The sequence below is a fragment of the Dama dama genome, chromosome X (assembly GCF_033118175.1).
Source record: "Dama dama isolate Ldn47 chromosome X, ASM3311817v1, whole genome shotgun sequence".
NCBI classification, from domain to species: Eukaryota; Metazoa; Chordata; class Mammalia; order Artiodactyla; family Cervidae; genus Dama; species Dama dama.
The window spans coordinates 60664733-60688413 of NC_083714.1; the positions used below are offsets into that span (position 1 = coordinate 60664733).

The 23681-nt window shown below is 39.6% G+C and overlaps 1 protein-coding gene across 1 annotated transcript in view; it reads right to left on the reverse strand.

Moving 5' to 3' along the window:
* Positions 1–22466, reverse strand: part of SYTL4 (synaptotagmin like 4) — a 70806-nt gene extending 48340 nt beyond the window's left edge. The window contains exon 1 of the mRNA XM_061136259.1: positions 22340–22466. The gene's annotated coding sequence lies outside the window, so the exon portion shown is untranslated. The remainder of the gene's footprint in view (positions 1–22339) is intronic.
* Between the last annotated feature and the right edge of the window lie 1215 nt (positions 22467–23681).

The following is a 23681-nucleotide window of genomic DNA, read 5'->3' on the forward strand; positions in this document are numbered from 1 at the left end:
TTTGTTCTTTAAGATGTAACTGGGTCTTACAAAGTGACATTGATTTTCTATTAAAGAATACAGATGAATTGTGAGTTAAACTGCATTTAAATTTAAAGTTTCAGGCCTTTTTTTCAGTGAGAAACTATGCTGACAACTTTAGAGATGACAGAGAATTCCAGGAAAATTGACCCATGCTTAAGGGCAAAAAGACTGAACCAGCATTAAATTATTCCTCTAAACCTATGGGTAATAATTATGTGGTGGTTTTGCATATAAATCCTATTCCATCATCAGTCATGTCCCACTTAAGTGATATGACAAAAGCATTTTGCTGTTTGGGCCAAGAGCAATGGACAATTTTGGTAAAGTTTATAACTCACTGAAAATGAAAAAGTGAACCAGTGTCTTTCAAAGGACATTAACTTAACCAAGAAATCCTGAATTAAACTGCTATCATTAAGCAAATGATAGTATGTTTCACAGAGAAACTGATGAGTGATATAGAAAGATTTGCATTGCTGCATGTCATTCTGTATACTTTTGAACACATATTTAGAACTGATATAGCTATGTCAAGAAACATGATGATGTATATATTTTTTGAAAAATTAGAACTGAAATGGGGCTACAAATTATAATTGCTCATGAAAATTGGGGATTATAAAATGTCAGTGGCCTTCTATTTCTGGCCAAGAATGGATTTTTACCCTGCCTGGACCCCCTCCACCTCCCCAAATGAATAAAATATATAAAACAATGGTAATTTTGAAGACAATGAGTATCAGGCAATGGAGGACTGTGATCCCTGGGAGACAGGAAGCAAACAGGGTGAGCCCTCTGACTTTCCAGGTTCATTGTCTTCAGAGAATTTCCAGGCCATGGTGCAGGGAGGACAAATACAGGCAGGGCCCAGTGAACTCCCTGAGTTGTGGTGACAGAGAGTCTGGCTGGAGTTCACAGGACAGACAGAGTATCTGAGAGAGTCACACAGAGAGAAGTGCAGAGGGTATACAGAGGATCTCCCTCATATATTCAGCAAAGGACTGGTCAACAAGTGGCATGCCTGTGAGGAAATTACACTAGGCCAGAGAAAGAACCCTAGCTGAAGGGATTCAAAAGAACAGTGCCTGTCACTCAAACATGACCAGAAATAGTGCCTGTTCCACCAGTCAAACTGGAAAACTTCATGATTCACAGGGCACTGGGCAGAGTACTCAGAAGGGTCTTGCCTACATAATGGGAAATAATTAATCCTAGATTGTGCACTGCCTAACAAATCTAAACAGAAGAGCCTGAAAGAATTAATCTGCTTCAAGTAACTCAAGTGCATCCAAGAACAGAGCTCAAGCATATCTGTACTAATATAAAAATATCAGCACCCAACAAGGTAAAATTTACAACATCTAGTACCCAATAAAAAATAAATAGGCAGGCAAAAAAGCAAGAAAATACAGTCCATGATAAGGGGAAAAATTAATCAAAAGCTGACAAAGAATGGACACAAATGTTAGAATTAGCAAAGTTATTAAAAGTTACTGCAACTGTATTCCATATTTTAAAAAGCTAAATAAAGACATGAAAGGTGTTTTTAAAAAGACTCAAATCAAACCTAGAGACAAAAAACAATGTCTTCATGTTGATGTATGGCAAAACCCACCACAATATTGTAAAGTAATTAGCCTCCAATTAAAATAAATTAATGAAAAAAATGTCAGATGAAAAATACACAGAATTGGATTAATAGCAGATTACACATTGTAATAGAAAAGATTACTGAAGTTGACAGCAATAGCAACTATTCAAATGAAACAGAAAAAACATGGAAGAAAACAGAACATTAATGAGCAGTGGAACAACTTCCAGCTGCCTAATATGCATGTCAATGGAGTCACCAAAAGAAATTGGGGCACTGAAAAAATATTTGAAAAAATACTGGCTCAAGTTTTTCCTAAAATTTGACGAACAGTACAAATTCACAGATCCAAGAAGCTCAATGAATTTCATAAGAAGCAGAAAGAAAACTGCACCACATGGGACAGCATAGTCAAATTTTTAAAAATCAGAGATAATGAGAAATTCTTTTTTTTCCATTTATTTTTATTAGTTGGAGGCTAATTACTTTACAATATTGTAGTGGTTTTTGTCATACATTGACATGAATCAGCCATGGATTTACATGTATTCCCCATCCCGATACCCCCTCCCACCTCCCTCTCCACCCGATTCCTCTGGGTCTTCCCAGTGCACCAGGCCCGAGCACTTGTCTCATGCATCCAGCCTGGGCTGGTGATCTGTTTCACCCTAGATAATATACATGTTTCGATGCTGTTCTCTCTAAACATCCCACCCTCGCCTTCTCCCACAGAGTCCAAAATTCTGTTCTGTACATCTGTGTCTCTTTTTCTGTTTTGCATATAGGGTTATCGTACACACTGAGGAAACCAGATCTGAAAGAGTCACGTGCACCCCAATGTTCATCAGAGCACTGTTTATAATAGCCAGGACATGGAAGCAACCTGATGCCCATCAGCAGATGAATGGATAAGGAAGCTGTGGTACATATACACCATGGAATATTACTCAGCCATTAAAAAGAATTCATTTGAATCAGTTCTAATGAGATGGATGAAACTGGAGCCCATTATACAGAGTGAAGTAAGCCAGAAAGATAAACACCAATACTGTATACTAACACATATATATGGAATTTAGAAAGATGGTAATGAGAAATTCTTAAGAGCAGCCAGCAGGTAGGAGGCAGGAGAGAAACAACATACCATACTCAGAAGAATAAAGATAATGATGAAAGTAAATTTACCATTGGAAACAATGCAAACGAGAAGACAGTGGAACATCTCTAAAACACTGAAAGGAAAATATCTGCCAACCTAAAATTCTAAACCCAGTGAAATGTCATTCAAAATCAGGTGAAATAAAGACCTTTTTTTAAAATGCAAAAATTTAAAGAATTAATCACAATCAGATTTGCAACTATAAAAAAAATGTTAAAGGAAGTCCTTCAGGCAGAAGTAACTAATACCAGATAGAAGTAACAGAAATATGGATCTATAAAAAGTAATGAAGAACATATGCTATAGTAAATATGTGGGTGTGTGTGTGTGTTAGTCACTCAGTTGTGTCCGACTCTTTGCAATCCCATGGACTGTAGCCCACCAGGCTCCTCTGCCCATGGAATTTTCCAGGCAAGAATACTGCAGTGGGTTGCCATTTCCTACTCCAAAATATGCAGGTAAAAAATATTATTTTCTTATTTGTTACCTTTAAAAATATAATTGACTCCTTAAAGCAAAACAATTTATAAAACATATTGTGAAGTTCAAGACATACACAGAACCAAATTAGAAGAGTTATACAATCTGTTTTCAAGACTTATTATAAATCTACAGTAATTAAGGGAGTGTTTTAGTAGCATACAGGTAGACACTGGAAGAGAACAGAGTCTAGAAATAAATCCTTATGTTTATAGTCCCTTAATTTCTGATAAAGATGTAAGGGAGGGGCTTCCTTGGTAATCCAGTGGTTAAGAATTTGCCTACCAATGCAGGGGACATGGGTTCAATCCCTAGTCCAGGAAGATCCCACATGCTGTGGAGCAACTAGGCCCATGTACTACAACTACTTAGCCAAAGCACCAAAATTACTAAAGCCCACCTGGCTAGAACTTGTGCACCACAATAAGAGCAGCCACCACAATGAGAAGCCTGCACACAGCAACGAAGAGTAGGCCTCACTCACCGCAACTAGAGAAAGCCTGCATGCAACAATGAAGACCCAGCACAGTCAAAAATAATTTTAAAAAAAATATGCAAGGGAATTCAGTGGAGAAGTGACAGTCTTTTCAACAAATGGTGCTGAGTAAACTGGGTAGACATATACAAAAAAAGCAGAGATTTCTTAGATATAATACCTAAAATGTGATCCAGAACTTGCTAAACCATAAACTAAAAACTCTGCTCTTTGAAAAATGCTAATAAGAAAATTTAAAAAAAAACTATATATACTGGAAGAAAATATTTGTAAACAGTATATCTGATAATGACTTGTATCCAGAACATGTAAGGTACTCTCAAAACTCTGCACTCTACAACGCGGTATCACCTCATACCAGTCAGAACGGCCATCATCAAAAAATCTATAAACAATAAATGCTGGAGAGGCTGTGGAGAAGAAGGTACCCTCTTGTACTGTTGGTAGAAATGTAAATTGATATAACCACTGTGGAGAACAGTGTGGAGGTTCCTTAAAAAACTAAAATTAAAACCATCATATGACCCAGCAATCCCACTACTGGGAATACACCCTGAAAAAACCATAATTCAAAAAGAAACATGTACCCTAATGTTCATGGCAGCACTATTTATAATAGCCAGGACATGAAAGCAGCCTAGATGTCCAACAACAGATGAACGGATAAAGAAGTGGTATGTATATACAATAGAATATTACTCAGTCATGAAAAGGAATGAAATGTGTCATTTGTAATGATATGGATGAACTTATCATCTGCCATACAGAGTGAAGTTAGTCATAAAGGGTAAAACAAATATCATATATTAATGCATATATATGGAATCTAGAAAACAGTACTGATGAACCTATTTGCAGGGCAGGAATAGAGATGTAGATGTAGAGAACAGACATGGTGTGGGGTAAGAGGATGAGACAAATTGAGAGAGTAGTATTGACACATATACACTACCCTGTGTAAAATAGATAGCTAGTGTGAGGTTTCTGTATAGCACAGGGAGCTCAGCTTGGTGCTCTGTGAGGACCTAGAGGGATGGGAGGCTCCAGTGGGAGGCTATATATGTATACTTATAGCTGATTCATGCTGTTGTACAGCAGAAACTAACACAACATTGTAAAGCAATTATACGCCAATTAAAAAAAAAAAAAACAAAAAGTAGTTCTTGCTAATCACCCCTACCAAAAAAAAGAAACACAGGATTGGGACACAAGAGCCAAGAAAAATCAATGCTTTCTGTGTGTTAATGTTTATCTTTATTTAAATAAAGATTTTTGAGACAAAAAAACTCTAAACCTTTTAAACGAACCAAAAATTTAGGCAAATGTATCACCAAAGACATATAAATAGCAAATAAGCATCTGAAAAGATGTTCAACATCATTAATTCTTAGTGAGATGCAAACTAAAATCACAACAAAATGCCACTACTCATTAGAATGACTAAAACTAAAAATGTAACAAATGTTGGCCAAAATTTGAAGCAACTGGAACTCTCACACACTGCAGTGGGAATGTATTAATAAAATGATGCAACCATGCTGGAAAACATTTTAGTAGTTTCTCAAAAAGTTAAACATATATCTCCCATATGACCCAGACTTTCCACTTCTAGGTATTAACCCAAGAAAAGCAAGAACATATGTCCATGCAAAGACTTGCATGTGAATGATAATAACAGCATTATTCATAATAGCCAAAAACTGGAAACAACCCAAATGCCCATGAAAAGGTGAATGGATTTTTCTTACTTGAGGTATATCCACATAATGGAACATTGCTCAACAATAGAACACACTGAACTACTGACACACACACAGCAATATGGATGAATGGCAAACTAATTAGGTTGACTGAAAAAAATCAGACAAAAAAGAACACACAGTAGTACATTATTTCATTTATATAAAACTGGTAGAAAATGAAAAATAATGTATAGTGACAGAAAACAGATCAGCGGTTGTGAGAAAACAGAGATATAATACAGAGATGAACAGGAAGGAATGATTGGTGTGGTTTGTTTAGTCACTAAGCAGTATCCAACTCTTATGACCCTATGGACTGTAGCCCACCAGGTTCCTCCAAGAAAGGATTACAAAATAGCAAAAGGAAAATTTCTGAAGGTAATAGATATGATTACTTTCTTGATTTTGGTAATGGTTTCATGGATATACAGAGATGTCAAATTTTATTAAATTGCATACTTTAAATATGCACAGCTTATTGTACGTAAATGATGACTCAAAAATGTACTTTTTAAAGTTTAAAGGTTAAATGTAAAATAAATAAATAAAGTTTAAAGGTTAAATGTAACTAAACGTTTTGTAACCAGCACCTTTATACTCCCAAAATACCTCTAAGGCAGTAGGAGACTTTAAATGCATTCAAACAGTAAAATATTTTTTTATCAAAGGGGCTTTTATAAAGAATACAGAGTAGATTTGAAATTTTTTTCTATTATTATTTAATTATTACCTAAAAGATGTATTTCATCTTCTAGCCTTCCAAATGAAGATATTCCATGAGCACTGAACCATATGTTAAAAAGACGAAAAGACAGCATTCTGAGAGCTGAGAAGATGGAACAACAACAAAACATTTGTATAACTGTTTCCTGAAATTAATATTTATACTGTTATTTAGTAAGTGCATCCAACAATGCACTTTTTAATTTTTAGATTTATATGTTTTGTGAGGTATCCTTTCTCAGCTACAACAGTCATTAAACTCAAGTATAGGGGCTTCCCTGGTGGCTCAGTGGTAAAGAATCTGCTTGCCAATGCAGGAGACATGGGTTTGACACCTGATCCGGGAAGATTCCACATGCTGTGCAGCAACTAAGCCCAAATTCTGCAGCTACTGAAGATCAGGCGACCTAGAGCCTGTGCTCCGCAACAAGAGAAGCTACCTCAATGAGAAGCCATGGATCGCAACGAACAGTAGCCCCACTTGATGCAACTAGAGAAAGAGCCTGCGTGGCAACAAACACCCAACACAACCAAAAATATTTTTTTTTTTTAAAATCAAGTATTAAGATAAACAACTTAGAATCAGACCTTCAGGTAGCTGTATCATAAACCAAGATTTTGTTCAAATGAAGCACCACAGTGTCACTGCTCTCAAACAGCAACGGTTGTTACACTATTAATAAATATTAAAATTAATCTTAAAGAGGGTTTGTTTCATCTCATACCCTTCTTTATTTTTGTAAATGCCTTATAAAATATTGGGACAGTGTGAAATATATAGTTTGTAAATAAATTTATGTGTATTTGTTGTTGTTGTGTAGTTGCTAAGTCATGTCCAACTCTTGTGACCCCATGGACTGTAGCCCACCAGGCTCCTCTGTCCTTCAGATTTCCCAGGCAGGAATACTGGAGTGGGTTGCCATTTCTTTTTCCAGGGAATCTTCTCCATCCAGGGATTGAACTCAGGTCTCCTCCTTGGCAGACAGATTCTTTACCACTGAGACACCAGGGAAGCCCTTGAGTATATTAGAGGTGATTAAAAATTTTGCTGGTAAGGGAGAGTGATCAAAAAGTTGGGAAACAATTTGCTTAAAGGAGGGTGAAGAGAAACAATTCCTACTAATTGCCATGTATTATCATGATTCTACTTACATATAGTTATATGTTAATTAGGAAAGAACAAATCATTCTGATGACTATAATGCAGTTGCCCAGACGCAAGTAGGGTAGTTTAATGAATGAAGTTCATGCTGCCATAAGGTACATTCCGCAGTGGACTCTATTAGCTAATTGTGATGAAGGCAATTACCGTACCTGAAGCAGACCAACCTAGCACAGTCAGAATTAATACCTATTATGTGTGCGGGTTTCCAAAACATGAGTGAAGCATACCTAGCAAAATCCAGCCCACTTTGGAGGAAAAGAACTAACTATTTTAAAATCTAAAGATAAAAGAGAGAGGATTTTAGAGCATGGAGAAATGAAGCCAAAGCATGTTATGTGGTGAGCCTGCCAAACTCACCCTCGCCCCCCAAAAAAGACTCCATGTAGAAAAGAAAGTTCCCAGGGATGCAGGGCTTCCCTAAATCCCCTTGTTTGGATCCAGCCATCTATACACAAAGGCACCAATTGAGAACATCCTCTTGGTTGGTAACAGCTGAGTGACATGCAACATTGCTTACAGTCAACAAAAAGTTTTACATTAGGACACTGTGTTGATTATTTTATCAATCGTCCCTTTCAATTTTAAGGTGATGTCTGTCCAAGAAAAGAAATCTAAATGTCCATGGCTGATTCATATCAATGTATGACAAAACCCACTGGGAAAAAAAAATAATAATAATAAAAATTAAAAAAGAAAAAAAGAAAAAAAAAAAAAGAAAAGAAATCTAAATGTTTATTAAACATTTAATAATGTGTTTGTCTTCTATATCTAGTCAAGGTTGCTCAGATAAATTTAAGGTAGATTCAAATTGCAAAGGTGCTAAGTCTAGATTCTCAGATCTTTCCAATTTTTCTTGGATACAGACTCCCACTCTCATCCCCTGAAGTCCCTTCTGGCTCCTAGATTAAATGATGTAAATGTATCTGGCCCCAAAGATTATTCTGTGAGATCTCCCTCTCCTGTACTGGTAGTTATCTCTGAATGTCTGTGTGGTTTTAGGCCTTCGAAATTCTACTTTTTCCCTGACCTGGAGCTCTGTATTCTGCACTGTTTAAAGAACTGCTAACTAGTTAGGAAGGCCAACTATGTGCTAAGTGCTGTGCTCACAAAACAATGCAGAGTATCTGCCCACAAAGAACACACAGTCTATCGAAGGAAATACTTACAGTCATAAAAGAACATGGTAATCAAAGAAATATACACACAGGGTATTATGAGAATGCCAAGTTGGGGCACCTATTCCAGCTTGGAGGAAGGGAACTAGAATGAAACAGCAGCAGCACATGAAATGGTTGTAAATATCTACCAGATGGTTAATGAGGTAGAGGGCACAGCATTTACAAAAGCAAAAACATAAGCATAGAGGCACAAAGCAATGTGGTACAGGCAAGAAGTGCAGTGATATTGTACAGCAAGTTGTAAGGAAGGATGTGGAAGAGGCAAATGGGGATCCAAGGAGGAGCTTGATATGCTATGCTCAGAGACATGGATAATTAGCCTTGGACAATGAGAACGACTGAAGACTTTTCAGGAAGGCAAGGACTCATTAGATCACTCTGACAGTTTTGCAGAATATAGATTTGAGGAGGATCTAGTATAAACCCAGGGGGAAGACAATGAGAGCCCAAAGTAGAGGGCAGTGATAGAAGAGATGGAAAGGGGCCATACTGAAGATTTAACACTGAGGTAAAATCTGCCAGACCTGTGAATGTTCTGTAACACAGAACAGCCACTTCTACTAGGACTTGGAGTTCCGATTTGCTAGATTTCTAATTAAAAGCAGTATGGCATAGAAAAGTACCTACAAGGACTGGATCTGGAGCTCGGTTCAAATCATAGCTTCACTACTTTTTAGCTGTGTAACCTTGGGCCAGTTATTCAACCTCCCTGAATCTGTTTCCCCATCTACAAAAAGTGATTAATAATAAGAGCCACTTAAAGCTATGAGGATTCAAGTACATTCACGAGTAAAGGGCACAGCATAGTGCCTGGTCTAGAATAAGCATTCAATTTTGGTAGCTGTTTAATTTTATTATTATTAACCATATGCTTTAGAAAATATATGAGCAAATTGCAGTTTTGACAGCTTACTATGAAATTTGAGAAATCAAATCAGCATTCTTGCCCAGATAGAAAATCACCATACCTCTCTGCAGGGAAGTAGCTGACAAGCATAAACATTATGCAAATGTTAATAATTAGAAATGATAAGTTTAAAAGATATTTATACACTGTCCCAGACTGCATTTAAAGTGACTCATAAAGATACATAGTGAAGTGAGTGAAGTCGCTCAGCCGTGTCTGACTCTTCGCGACCCCATGGACTGTAGCCTACCATGCTCCTCCTCTGTCCATGGAATTTTCCAGGCAAGAGTACTGGAGTGGGTTGCCATTTCCTTCTCCAGAAGATCTTCCCGACCCAGAGATTGAACCTAGGTCTCCCGCATTGCAGGCAGATGCTTTACCATCTGAGCCACCAGGGAATATAAAGATATATAGAACAAGATAGCAGAAATTTAAAAAACAGTATCACAAAGTAGAAAAGCAAGAGCAGAGACAAAATAGAGTAAAAATCAAGGCTCCAAAACAAAAGGGCAACTGAGGCTTCCCAGTGGTCAGCTAGAGTCCAGACCCCCACAAGACCACCAATGGAGCAAATCTACACATACAGTAATCTTGCCTGGAAAATTCCATGGACAGAGGAGTCTGGCGGGCTACAGTCCAAAGGGTCACAAAGAGTCAGACATGACTGAGCACACACGAAAAAGAACAGAATGCTTTAAAACCCAGGTCATTTATACACATAAAACACTTTTTAAGTTTAGAGAGAGTCGACACGTCATTTTTCAATAAGCTTTATCACCATCACGGTGTGAAACTCCATTATCTTTCCTCAGTCAACCAGCTTTGATAAACCAGCATGCCCCTCAGGGAAGACCCTCTTCTCATGCTTGGGTCAGAGATGGTGGGGATTTCTAAACTGAACTCTAGCTAGCATCTGATTCTTTCTTGCAGGACACATCACCTAAAAATCACCCACGAAGTCCCCTTAAATGAGAAATCATGATGGTTCATGACTAATCCAACCCATGTTCACACATAGCTGTGATTTCATGCATTTGGTTTCTTTTTTAATTTTAGGGATGCTGTGATCTAGCCATGGCCACAGAAACTTTAAACACAATGAAATAACCTGTAGTCGAACTTGAATTGAACTATATATGTGGCAGACAATTTTAAGGTGTTATTTAAGGCCTATAAGACATAAAATAAATGCTAATTTCCTTCAAATATAAAATTAATAATGTATATATGAGTATATATAAGCAGAAGAGTAGGTATAAATTGGAGAATATAAAATAAAAATACAATATTAACATACAAGCTCTCTTTGCCTCCTAAACCACTTAATCATAATTACACATTACATCAAATCCCTAGAACAAGATTAGTACATGTATTATCAACATCTGGTCAACAGCTAGAAGCAATATCCTAATATTAGAAAAAATACTAAAAAACTACTAAAGTATAAAAAAATTAAAACTGCCAAAATATTCAAATTTCATGTGTATATATTTATCTTCAATTGTGACAGAGCAAATAAAGTACCTTTAAAAGTTCCAAGGGGGGAAGATAATTTAATTTTCATTATTCAGTTAATGTAATTTACAATAAAGCAAGGCACTATGCCTAGATGGACTTTCCTAGCCCCACATACATAAACATTTGGCCTTGGTATTACTATTATTTCTAAACAGAACTACACAATCAGTAATCAGCATATCAATGAGAGTGCCCTTTACTTTATAAAAATGAATATTCTCCCTCACTAGATAATTAACTGTATGAGAGAGGGGATTTTGTTTTGTTCATCTCTGTGCCTTTCAGTGCCAAGAGTGCTGTCTGGTACATAATATGCACACAATAAATGTTTGTTGAATGACTGAGCTGGCATTAAAAATACCATAGATCATATTTAGCCACACCCAAAAGTTTATCACCCAGGACTTCTCTACATTTGATATCATTAATTCAAATACCCTACTCTAGCTACAGCTGCCTGTCCTTCTGGCCTGTTCATTCAATGACCTCTCCCAGCCCTACACCAGTTCTCAGACCTCATGGTGGGGAGGTAGTACTCAGAGACCTTTCACTTCCACTATGTCAGCTCCTTCCTGTCTTCACTTCTTTTCCTAGACAGTTTGGATTCTATTGTTTCAACTGCACTCTTGTCATCATCCTCAATAACCCATTTTCATTGCAAATATCTAATAAAAATGCAACCCTGGAAGAGCCCAACTGTTGTGCTTTATGCTGCACTGGGACTACTGAGATCTGCTAGAGAAAAAAAAAATCACAGTATGGTGGATTATGATCAATATGAATTCTTGGTTGCCAAGCTCACTTCAACACTGCCTGACACTCCAGCTATGCTTCTGTGGTCCTAGCTTGCTCTCCTGTTCATCACAGTATTTCAAACTTTCCACAAGCACCTCAATACTCCATCCCAAACCCTGCTCCACTTCAACCCCTTGCTCTAAAAGGATTACCTTTCCTCTTCCATCATAGGGAAAAATAAACACCTTCAGACAAGCTCCTGCCACCAAATCTATAAACTTATTGTTAACTATATCTATTCACTTTTTTTCCTTCAAAACTGTAATGTCCTTCCTCTTGTTTAAGGGTAATCTCTCCATTCCTTTCTGGGATCCTCTCCCATCTGGCATAAGGACTTTACTTGGTAAGGACTTTGCTCTATCAATTATCTCTTTCCATCAGCCTTTAAAGACATTTAAGTCTTCCTAAATTAAAAAGAAAAAGGAAAAAACTTCTCTGGATTTCAATTCTTCCCCTACTACCACCCTTTCTTTCCTCTTCAGAGACATATTTATCTAAGGAATTGTCCATATCCACTGCCTCCACTTCCTCATATCCCCAAATATTTCCCAACCCATCAAAGTCTAGCATTCCACCCCCCACTCTCCTGAAATTGCTCTAAGGTCACCAACAACCTCCTAAATCCAATGGATAGTAGTCAGTTTTTATTATCCTAGACATCTCTGAATCGTTAGCAACACTGACTATTTTTTAATGGAGCCATTCCATCTTGAAAAACTTATCCTCCTGATATTCAAGTATATGCACAAATATATATCATAAGAATGCTCAGTGTTTAAAACAGCAAAAAAATTATATAATTTAAACATCAATACGAAACTGATTAAATAAACTATGGCACATACATATAATGGAATGCAATCTCACTGTTAAAAAGAAAGAGATAAGGGACTTCCCTGATGGCCCAGTGGTTAAGATTCCATGCTTCCACTACAGGGGGCAAGGGTTCCATCCCTGGTCAAAGAACTAAGAACCCACATGACACACAGTGCAGCCAAGAAAAGAGACAGAGAGAGAGCTAGTTCTACATATACTAACCCTGAAAGCATGCCACAAATGTTAAGTAAAAAATACATTCCAGAACATAGGTATGCTAATTCCATTTGTATTTTGTAACATATAACTGCAGACAGGATGGATGAATAGATGAATGGGAGGGAGGAGAGAAATATTTCATATGGGCATGGAAAATGTCTGAAAGAGGATATGAATTTAATATTGTTACCTGTGGAAAATAGGATATGGAGAGGAGAATGGAATCTTTATGTTATCTTTTATTGGGTCAAGTAATAAAAATGTGGTCAGATCCCTAAGCACACCAACATTTCCAAAGCAGGCAAGAAAGAAGTTTAAAGCAATCAAAACGGAATGGTCAGAGAAACTGGGTAAAGTATATTTTAGTGTACCAGAGATAAGGGAGGAGAGGGAGAAAGGTAGCTAATGGTTTTAAACATGGAAAGAAAGATCTACTAAAAATAATAAGAGGGAGGTGTACAATAAATAAAGAGCATGAATTCTTGAAGAAGGCCAAATGACCAATAGATGTAAAAAAAAAGTTTCACTCTTACTGGTAATAAAGACTTTTTTATGTTTGCCTATCGATTAAGCAAAATTTTAAAGACAATATTCAATTTTAAAAGGGAAGATGTAAGAAGTACTCTCGCACTTCGTTAGCAAATGCAAAACAGTTTTGATCAAATAAGGACCTACTGTATAGCATAGGGAACTCTACCCAATACTCTGTAATGACCTCAATGGGAAAAGAAGCTTAAAAGAACTAGATATATGTATAACTGAGTCACTTTGCTGTAAAATAGAAACTAACACAGTAATTTAACTCTACTCCAATAAAAATTAAAATAAATAAATTTAAATTTGATTTATAAAAAACCAAACTTCATACAAACTTATCACAATTGCAATTAAATCATTGATTATAAAATATGTTCCTTTTTAAAACATTTACTCAAAAAAAAATTTACTCCCTGATTGAAATAAGTTCTACTCCCAAAAAAGGGCATCATCTACCTTCTTATATACTCCATCTCAAGCACTTAGTCTAAAAACTGGCACATTGTTGACTCTGAGTAAATAAACCCATGCATGCATGCATGCTCAGTTGCTTCAGTCATGTCTGACGCTTTGTGACCCTATGGGCTATAGCCCACCAGGCTCCTCTGTCCATGGGGTTCTCCAGGCAAGAATACTGGAGTGGGTTGCTGTGCCCTCCAGAGGGTCTTTCTGATCCAGGGTTCGAACCCAAGTCTCCTGCATCTCCTGCACTGCAGGCAGATTCTTTACACTGAACCACCAGGGAAGCCCAAATAAACCTATATTTTCTGAAAAGTGACAAGCAATAGTTTAAAGACACTGAAAACTAAAGCTATTAGAAAAAACATTTATTTATTTATTTGGCTGTTCTGGGTCTTAGTTGTGGCATGTGGGATCCAGTTTCTTCATCAGGGATCGAACCTGGACCCCCTTGCATTGGGAATGAGGAGTCTTAGCCACTGGACCACCAGGGAAGTCCCACTAAAGCTATTCTTATGCCTGAGTTGACAGAGGTACAAACAAGAAACAGTGCAGAAGTCAAGGAAATTTTCCATCTCTTACTGAATTGTGAAACATCAAGTTAGGTTTAGATAGACACAGATATGAAAGCCACAGTGGTCCGTCACTTCAACTATTCTGGCAGCACTGACCAATTTCCTACCCTCTTATATTTCTGCCACAGCCACCGAGAAATATCCCCCAAACTAGATAGTCTCCACTTTGTTCCTACACCTGGGCTGATGAGTACTTCTGGAGAGAATAGATACAGAGTTCTGTGACTTGGAAGGAGACAAATTCAAGTTATCCAAGCCTCTCTGGGCTCACTATGATGTGGCAATCTGGATGATTTGCCACTAAGGGGCTCCTCTATTCATCCTTCTCAAATGCTGTTCCAACCCATCACCACTCTCATCAGTTGGGATCTCCTCCAAAATCCTGTCCTTCCACAGCTCATTTCTTCTCCACAGCTCCAACAATCCTGCTCTCATTCCCTCCTGTCTCAATGGAAGAGCTACCTCTCTTTCTCCAAGACCCATCTTTTCACCTCTTTCATGCTGAAGCCCCCACCCTCCTGCACCCTCCAAATCAATCAACCTGGCATCAATCAAGCTCTGAAATGGGTTCATCTCTCTCCTACATTTAAAAAGAAACAAAATTAACATTCTCTTCTCCCCTGTGCTCCACTGTCTATGGGAAACACTCCTTCCCATCAGAGTCAAGCCTCTGCAAACATATGCCATATTCCTTATCAGTCCCTCTAAGTGCTACCCCCAATCCTCTACAATCTGCCTCTCTCCTCCTGCTGCATTAATATATCACTGACATCCTAATTACCAAATCTAATGAACATGTTTTTAAATGTTTTATAGTATGCTTTATCTGATTACAAGAGGGGTACACATCATGAACAAAGTTATGACTATGGCAGACTAAAGAGAAAAAAAGACTTGCACTGTATAACAGACAATGGGTAAATATCCCTTAAAAATAGTGTTCTTATAAATAAATGAAATATATAATCCAAAAGAGAAATGTGGGAAGGATATTGAGGAGCAAGTCTCAGGAAAAATACAAGTAGCTAACACACATGAAGATACTCAGCCTTACTAGTGACCAGATAAATGAAAGTTAAATCAGTTAGATACTATTTTTCATTGTCAGATTGGCAAAAATTAAAAAGACTGTCCATCCTCAGCAAGGGAATGAGGAAAAGCACTCTCAACGGTGAGAGTGTAAATCCTCTTGGATGCCACTTTTCTGATGCCTATTCACATTTTTTAAATGTGTATGTCCTTTGACCCAACAATTATCCTACTAGAAAGCTGTCCAGCAGAAATACCTGTGTGTTGACCTAGCTCTACATACATCATTGAGCACTGTGCAAAGATGCTTATTGCAGTATGTGGTGTCTTGGACTAGGGAGATAGGCAGAGGAGATGGAGATGTGGCAGAATATAATAACATGGTGGACAGGATTTGCTGATGAATTGGGTGTAGGGAGGGGGTGAGAGAATGAGAGGAATCAAGGGTGACTGTAGGTTCTTGGTTTGAATGAATGATGGTGTCATTTTACTGAGACAGGGGAGGGTTGAGGGAAGGAGCTAGGGATTTGAGAGGACTCAAGTCCTGTTTTGGAAATAGACTCAAGAGACATAGAGAACAGACTGGTGGCTGCCAAGAGGGAGGATGTTGGGGAAGGGATGGATTGGGAGTTTGGAAGTAGCGATGTAATCTAGTATATAGAGGATAGATAAACAACAAGGTCCTACTATATAGCAGAGAACTATATTCAATTATCCTATGATAAACCATAGCGGAAAGAATGTTTAAAAAAATGCATAGGGAATCCCCTGGTGGTCCAGTGGTTAGGACTGCACACTTTCAATACCAAGGGCATGGGTTCAATCTGTGGTCTGGGAACTAAGACCCCGTAAGCTGTGTGGCAGGGCAAAAAATAATGTGTGTGTGTGTGTGTGTGTGTGTGTGTGTGTGTGCACGCGCATATATATATATATATATATATATATATATATGCATGTATACATAACTATATATATATACACCTGAATTACTTTGTTGTACAGCAAAAATTAACACAACATTGTAAATCAGCTATATGTCAATAAAAAAATTTTTAAAGAGTGTTGTTTTGGCCATGTAATATTTGAGATGCCTATTTGATATCCAAGTAGGAATGCTTAATAGCTCATTAGATCTATGAGGCTGCAGCTTAGAAGAAAGGCTTGGGATAGAGACATAAATTTTGGAGCGACAGATGGTATTTAAAACCAATGGGCTGGATGAATGCTTCTAGAAAGATTCTGGATAGAGAAAAGCCTGAGCCCTGGGTCACTCCACTATATTGAGAAGTTGAAGAGATAAATTGAGTAGAAGAGGTTGGGCATAAGATTCTGCACAAACTTCAGTTTCAGGGAAGTTATCATTCATTAAATGGTGGAGAATCACATATTTACCAGTGTATCAAGAGCCCAACTCCTTCCAGGCTGTCTTTGGAAAGATTCTAGCCTTATTTTTTTTTCTGAATGTTTCAAAACATTTAAATAGAACAGTACTTTTTTTCTTTCCTGTTACATAGTGGTTTCCTCACATGGTATAATTCTCCTAGTATAAAACTTGTCAAGTACCACACAAGCAGTAATCAGCAATGGCTTTTTCATAAAGTTAATAATCCAATAAACACATCATGCCTCAAAGGCTAAGAGTGACTTGAGGCCAGAAGCTTAATTTGTTAGGCATCTTTTATTCTTTTGAGCTGTTCACTTCCCTATCACACAGCAACTTTCTCCAGCTTCTTACTGAGCTCACTGGATAAATGCCTTAAGACATCTGACAAGTCACACCCCTCTTCCTAGTGCGGACCACAAGAAACACAGCATCTTTACATTTCCACTTTAAATTTTAGAAGTTTCCATCCAGAGACTCATGCCTTAAAAAAAGAGAGAAGAAGTACTTCCAAGCAGGTCAAAGTTGTCATCAGGCATGCAATCTCAAAGCAGAATTGTGTGAGAACTGGGCCTGGGGCAGACTGGGGACACTTCAGTTTCTGGTCCAGGAGAACATAAAAGAGTGCCAATTCCTACAATGGTGATGTCATTCATTAATTCATTTAACAAATATTAACAAGCACCTACAATGTGCCAGGCTCTGTTATGGATGCTGGGGTCCACTGGTGAATGAAACAGACAGCAATCTCTGCCCACATAGAACTTACACTATGGAAGGAGAAGAAAAGAAAAATGAATAAGAAAGAAAACAAGAAAAGAAAAAGAAAAACAAGAAAGAAAAATGAATAAAATACACAAAATATTACATTAGAGTAATAAGTTAGTGGAGGGGCATATATCAACAAAATGTTCAAGGAAGGACTTAAACCTTTAAAATTTATTTAAATAAGTTTAATTAGGGTGGTTAGGGATGACCTCACTAAGGTGACATTTAAGTGCAAAGTCCTAGCTGTAGATTCAAGTGCCTCAAAAAGGTGTCTTCACAACCTCTTTAACAAGTGGTGCTGGGAAAACTGGTCAACCACTTGTAAAAGAATTAAACTAGAAAACTTTCTAACACCATACACAAAAATAAACTCAAAATGGATTAAAGACCTAAATGTAAGACCAGAAACTATAAAACTCCTAGAGGAGAACATAGGCAAAACACTCTCCGACATAAATCACAGCAGGATCCTCTATGACCCACCTCCCAGAATATTGGAAATAAAAGCAAAAATAAACAAATGGGACCTAATGAAACTTAAAAGCTTTTGCACAACAAAGGAAACTATAAGCAAGGTGAAAAGACAGCCCTCAGATTGGGAGAAAATAATAGCAAATGAAGCAACAGACAAAGGATTAATCTCAAAAATATACAAGCAACTCCTGCAGCTCAATTCCAGAAAAATAAACGACCCAATCAAAAAATGGGCCAAAGAACTAAACAGACATTTCTCCAAAGAAAACATACAGATGGCTAACAAACACATGAAAAGATGCTTAACATCACTCATTACCAGAGAAATGCAAATCAAAACCACAATGAGGTACCATTACACGCCAGTCAGGATGGCTGCTATCCAAAAGTCTACAAGCAATAAATGCCAGAGAGGGTGTGGAGAAAAGGGAACCCTCTTACACTGTTGGTGGGAATGCAAATTAATACAGCCGCTATGGAGAACAGTGTGGAGATTTCTTAAAAAACTGGAATGAGAACTGCCATATGACCAAGCAATCCCACTCCTGGGCATACACACTGAGGAAACCAGATCTGAAAGAGACACGTGCATCCCAATGTTCATCGCAGCACTATTTATAATTGCCAGGACATGGAAGCAACCTAGATGCCCATCAGCAGATGAATGGATAAGGAAGCTGTGGTACATATACACCATGGAATATTACTCAGCCATTAAAAAGAATTCATTTGAATCAGTTCTAATGAGATGGATGAAGCTGGAGCCCATTATACAGAGTGAAGTAAGCCAGAAAGATAAAGACCAATACAGTATACTAATGCATATATATGGAATTTAGAAAGATGGTAATGATAACCCTATATGCAAAACAGAAAAAGAGACACAGATGTACAGAACAGAATTTTGGACTTGGTGGGAGAAGGTGAGGGTGGGATGTTTAGAGAGAACAGCATCGAAACATGTATATTATCTAGGGTGAAACAGATCACCAGCCCAGGCTGGATGCATGAGACAAGTGCTCGGGCCTGGTGCACTGGGAAGACCCAGAGGAATCGGGTGGAGAGGGAGGTGGAGGGGGGATCGGGATGGGGAATACATGTAAATCCATGGCTGATTCATGTCAATGTATGGCAAAAACCACTACAATATTGTAAAGTAATTAGCCTCCAACTAATAAAAATAAATGAAAAAAAAAGGTGTCTTCTGTACTTCAATCTCATCATCACCTGGCCTCAGGCCCTTGAAGAGATGGTATCCCCAGGTCCTTGTACAAATATTTGTTAACCTCTTATGCTCAAAATAAAGGGAGCTCCAAGATCTAGACCTTGTCTTAGATTACAACCTTCGAGACGGAAAACCAACTGTGGTCAGCACATACTCAGTCACTTAGTCATGGTTTGACCCTATGGATTGTAGCTCGCCAGGCTCCTCTGTCCATGGGATTTTCCAGGCAAGAATACTATCATGGGTTGTTATTTCCTTTTCCAGGAAAATCAACAGAGAGAGGTTTTAAGGGATTTTCCTGAGGTGTTAACAAAGAGTTTTAGGACACAGAATAACTGGCAATTCTGCTTAGTGGAAGGAACTGTGTGTTCAGTAAGGTTGTCCCAAAGGAGGTGAATTTAGAGCTAAATCTTGATGAATAGGAATTAATGGCAGTGAAGTGAGTATGGGTGACAAAGTTATCACTTCAGGGAAAAAAAGAGAGAGAGAGAGAAGAGAGAGAAAAAAAAGGTAATTTAAGCAAAGACCCAGAGATGGGATAAGAGGGAAATTTTCTCACGGACTGTTCTTCCCTAAGGTAGTCCATCCATTCCATGATAAAACAAGTCCACACTCAGGCTCAGATGTTCTGGCGTGGCTGTTGGGAAATCCTTACCACTTTCCACACCCTCATTTCTCCCCTACTTAGCGGAAAAGAAAAAAATTGAGCCAGGCACACATCCCTAGAATCAAGGGTCACCTTCTCTAACTTCAGGACAATTCCTTCTGAGCTGACAGCCCTGGAGGTTCACTCACCTGGGTACACGGGGTGGGGTGGGGGGATGTGCTTATAGTGGCAATGTGGCAAGCATTCCCACAATGGAAGTGAAATGGGTGAGCCACCAGTGATGTAAGTGCTCCAAAGTCTCTGCAGTCCCTCTGAGGTGGAATCAAGGACCAAAACTTAGGCTTCAGCTTGGAAGGGAAATTTTTCATCCCTTAGTCCTCATTTGTGAGCTATTTAGTGTTCCTAAAATCTAAGACAGCAGAGTTGGTGTAATAGGGGAGAAGAATACAGCTCAGCTGCAGTCAGATGGCCCAGCTCTGGCCCTCATCAGTTGGGTGATTTGAGTCAAGGTACTTAAACTCTCAGAGTCCCCCTTTCATTATGTTGTTGTTGAGTCACTAAGTCATATCTGACTCTTTTGCCATTCCACGGACTATTAGACTGCCAGGCTCCTCTGTCCATGGGATTTCCCAGGCAAGAATACTAGAGTGGGTTGCCATTTCCTTCCCCCCAGAATCTTCCCGACCCAGGTATCGAACCTGTGTCTCCTGCATTGGCAGGCAGATTCTTTACTGCTGAGCCACCAGAGAAGCCTGAGCCTTCAGGCTTATAATTGTGGTACCTCACACATACAGTTATCATTAGGATTATGTGAGGTAATTACATAAAGAACTTCTCACAGTGCCTGGCTCAATGGATTCTAACAACCCTGATTAGTAGCAGCTTTAAGGGGGAAAGCGCAGAAAGCATCAGTCAGAAATGTCACATACACTCACAGACCAATTATCCCTGAACAGGCCTCCAAACTCCATTTCACTGCTCTGACCTAGTGAGAGGCACCTGAAATTGTGCTATCAGAAATGTTCATCCCCTGCCAGGAAAAGTCTCACAAGCCAAGTTGGTGGTCTTTTAATATTAGAATTCCCAACATATGCAAAAAAAAAAAAAAAAAAAACACCCAACAACTATAACTACAGCCAAAAACTTCATTAGGGCCTCAACTCTTTGCATTAACCATTGTTCTCTCCACAGACCATCAGGTAAACACATAAGACCATTAACACCTCAAAATTAATGGACTTATGAGGGGTGGGGAGCTGAAAGCAGAAAAGAAGCCAAGAGGTACAGTGTGTACTGAAGACTAATTTCTGGCACAAATGTACAAGGTCTAGGATCAACCCTGCCCAAAGCAGTATTATGGAATGCTAGGTCCTCTGATTCTTGGAGAAGCAGGCAGGATACTTCAGGAAGAAAAGTTTGGTTAATGAGAAACATCACCTGTTCCAGTCGCCAAAATTCTAACCCAATGATTTTAGCACCCAAAATTCCAACCATCTTTTACTCAACTCAACGTTAAGGGTTGGAGGGACATCTTTTTACCCCTTTACAAACCATCACAGATGGAAACGTTCTATGTCTCTTCTGAGGGCTCTGAGGACCCTCTTTCAGAAGCATATCTCGCTGACCGCTGTAAGTTGTCCTTTAGTGGCTAAGTCGTGTCAGACTCTTGTGCAACCCCATGGATTGTAGCCCATCAGGCTCCTCTGTCCGTGGGATTTCTCAGACAAGAATACTGGAGTGGGTTGCCATTCCCTTCTCCGGGGGATCTTCCCGACCCAGGGATCCTGCATTGGCAGGCGGATTCTTTACTGCTGAGCCACCAGGAAAGCCTAAGGGTGGCAAGATAAAGCGGTTCAGCTCCAGAGCCCTCAGCCCCAAGTGCAGAGGGTGCTCACTGAAGCAGGACTAGGGGCCAACCGGCCTCCAGCCTTTACCTGCGGTGGATCCGCGGAGGCCAGGGAAGTGGACGCCGTGAGGGCCGAGGTCCGGAAGCAATGCGGGGCCCAGACACCGCTGAAAAGGTGACTCTACGCCTTGGAGGGCGCAGTTCCCGCTAGAAGCTCTGCCCCACTCCCGCCCCTAGGGTCAGCTCCCGGGAGGGGCCCCGGCTCCCGAGGGCGGGAAAAGCCGTCCACACTGGAGGAAGCAGAGCCCCGAGGGGTACAGCCCTTGGCGGCGACGGATGGGCCGGGGAAAGGGCCGAGAGACTAAGGGAAAGCAAAGTGGTGGGGAAGGGACCGCCCAGCTGACGGGAGTTAAAGCGTGGGGGTGCGGTCCGCCCAGGCGGACGGGGACAAGGGACAGAGGGTCAGCTCCGGACAAGGCGAGACTGGGAGGCCGGGAGGGGGGAGGGAAGAGCGCAGGTCCCCTAGATGGGGATGGGGGCGCTGAGGCAGTGAAAAGGGGCTGGGGGCCCAGGAGGCGTCCCGGACCGAGTGCGGAGGGACGGTCGTGGGCCATGGACCTACCTGTCACCTGCAACAGGTGCCACGAGAGGGCGAGACGTCCCAGTGCCGGATTCAAGGAAGGGTCTCCCGCTCCGGGAAGACCGCAGCCCCGCTCCAGCAGCCGGCCCTTCTCACCCTCCCAGGAGGCGGAAAAAGCTGCAACTTTCCCTGGAGCGGGGAGGAGCTGGACTCTTAAAGGGGCCGCACAGCACTCCGGGCTCCATGGTAGGGGGCCGCGCCACCGGCCACCCGAAGGGGAGCTCTGAGGACCAAATCCTTAAGACACTGGAGGGATGCGGTCCCAGGTTAGCAAAGGGAGCTTGACGACTGACATAGGAGTCTGACTAGACCTGGGTTTCATAGGTGGTCCCTCTCTCAAATGATACATCATGTCTCTCTTCCGTTCAGCTGAGCGACAAGTTGTCAAGTTGTTGTGTACTTCTAAGAAGACGAAGACTCTTGACCATATAATTTGGGAAGAAAAAATACGATGCTATTCTGATCCTTTGACTTTCAGTTTTTTATGGCAAATAAAAGTGTCTGTCCAAAACAGAAACGTTTTGGGGAAAGGACATAGACTAAATTCACACACAGACAAAACTGGTTAAAATATTCAGCTCACTAGTAATCCAAATGGAGTAAATTAGAACCATAATGAAACTCTTCAACAACGGTTTTTGTTTGTTTGTTTGTTTTTGTTTGTTTGTTTTTATAACACTTAATGAAGACAAAGTGGCCACAAAACAAGCTCTCTCATAATTGCTAGGAGGAGTGTGTTTTGGCTTAAAACCCTTTTAGAAAGCATGTGAGCAGTATATATCAATAGACATTAAAATGTTTATATTTACCCAGTAATTATAGATTCCTCTCCCCAGTCTCCCTACTCCCCCTAATTCTTCTCATCAGCTATTAACCAGGCTCAAGTCCCTTCCATCTGTCATCAGCAATTAAACATGCTCAAGTCTCTGTCACCTTGAAAAAAAAATCCTCCCTACACACTAGGTACTCTCTAGCTCCTCTTTATGGGCAATTTCTATTCCCTTCTTACTCAGCAATTTGGCTTCCTTCCCCCCAACACTCCACTGAAACTGCTCAACAAGATACTCAACCAATGAACTCTGTGTCAGAAAAGCTATATTAAATAAATAAATGCGGTATTTTCCCTGCTTATCTTGCTTGACCTCCCCACTACATTTAACACTGTTAACCATTTCCTCCTTGAAAGTCTTCCTGTGGCATCTATGATGCCGCACCCTTGCTTTGCCTCCAAACCCTTTGCCCTCTCCTCGGTCTATTTTGCAGATTCCACTTCTGCTATCTAGCCTCTGAAAGCTGGACATTCTCAGGACTAGGCTACCTATAC